The sequence below is a fragment of the Beta vulgaris genome, chromosome 9, assembly GCF_026745355.1.
Source record: "Beta vulgaris subsp. vulgaris cultivar EL10 chromosome 9, EL10.2, whole genome shotgun sequence".
Classification (NCBI taxonomy): Eukaryota; Viridiplantae; Streptophyta; class Magnoliopsida; order Caryophyllales; family Amaranthaceae; genus Beta; species Beta vulgaris.
In genome coordinates, this window is record NC_079210.1 from 14,356,879 (window position 1) to 14,357,890 (window position 1,012).

The 1,012-nt window shown below is 44.4% G+C and overlaps 1 non-coding gene across 1 annotated transcript; it reads left to right on the top strand.

The window, feature by feature from the left end:
• The first annotated feature begins 473 nt into the window (after positions 1–473).
• On the top strand, positions 474–580 carry LOC125496224 (small nucleolar RNA R71). The gene has a single exon (XR_007272921.1). It is a non-coding gene; the product is annotated as a small nucleolar RNA R71 (small nucleolar RNA).
• Positions 581–1,012: the final 432 nt, after the last annotated feature.

Genomic DNA, 1,012 nt, shown 5'->3' on the forward strand with positions numbered 1-1,012 from the left:
GGTTGGGATGTGTCTTAACCCAGGATTGTAGGTGTTGGAATGGGGTTGAATTGGTTCCTAGGTTGTGATTGGAAAGCATTGACGCCTCACAGTTATTTCCCAGCAGGACACTCTTGAGAGTTGTGCCCAGATATTCCACAAGCATCACAATATGCACATTATAGTTAGAAGCACTAGCCATCGCATTAACACTCATATGGGAGGAATCATTACCTAACTTCAGGGAGTCAATTTTCTGAGTTAGAGTAGCTAGTTGCCCAGACAGTAGAGAAATGGCTTCAACATCATGTTTACCACCCTTTTTCAAAGAGGAACGAATGGTAGAGGCTTGATTAGATGCTAGCTTCTCCAAAAGTTCATACCCTTCCTCAATTGCTTTATCCATGAAGAACCCACCAGATGCTCCATCAATTACCCGTCGTGTATCTGCATCAACTCTAGTGTAGAAAATCTGACACAAGTACCACTGGTCCAACCCATGATGAGGACATAGACGCTGCAGATCCTTGAACCGCTCCCAAGCTTCATATAGAGATTCACCAGGATCTTGGGTGAAAGTAACTATGGCATGTCTCATATCTGCAGTTTTCTGGTAAGGGTACCACTTGATGAGGAAAATCTTGGAAAGTTCTGGCCAGGTGGTGATGGTGGAAGGCAGCTTGTTATACCAGAACAAAGCTTTATCGCGGAGAGAGAAACCAAATAGAAGGAGTTTCATCTCATCAGGAGTAACACCAGCTTGCTTCTGAGTAGCACAACACTGTAAAAATCTCTGCAGATGCTGATTTGGGTCTTCAGATGGTAACCCAGCGAACTGATTGTTCTGAACCATATTCAAAACATGAGACTTGATCTCAAAATTTGTAGCAGCAATAGTGGGCATCCGTACCCCAGTAGGCACGTTATCAGGAGATGGTTGCGCATAGTCTCTGAAGGTTCGAGTAACATTCTCACCCATGTTGACAGTAATAGGTGAGGTGGGGTTTCTTGGTGTGGGGAAGATGGTGGAGAT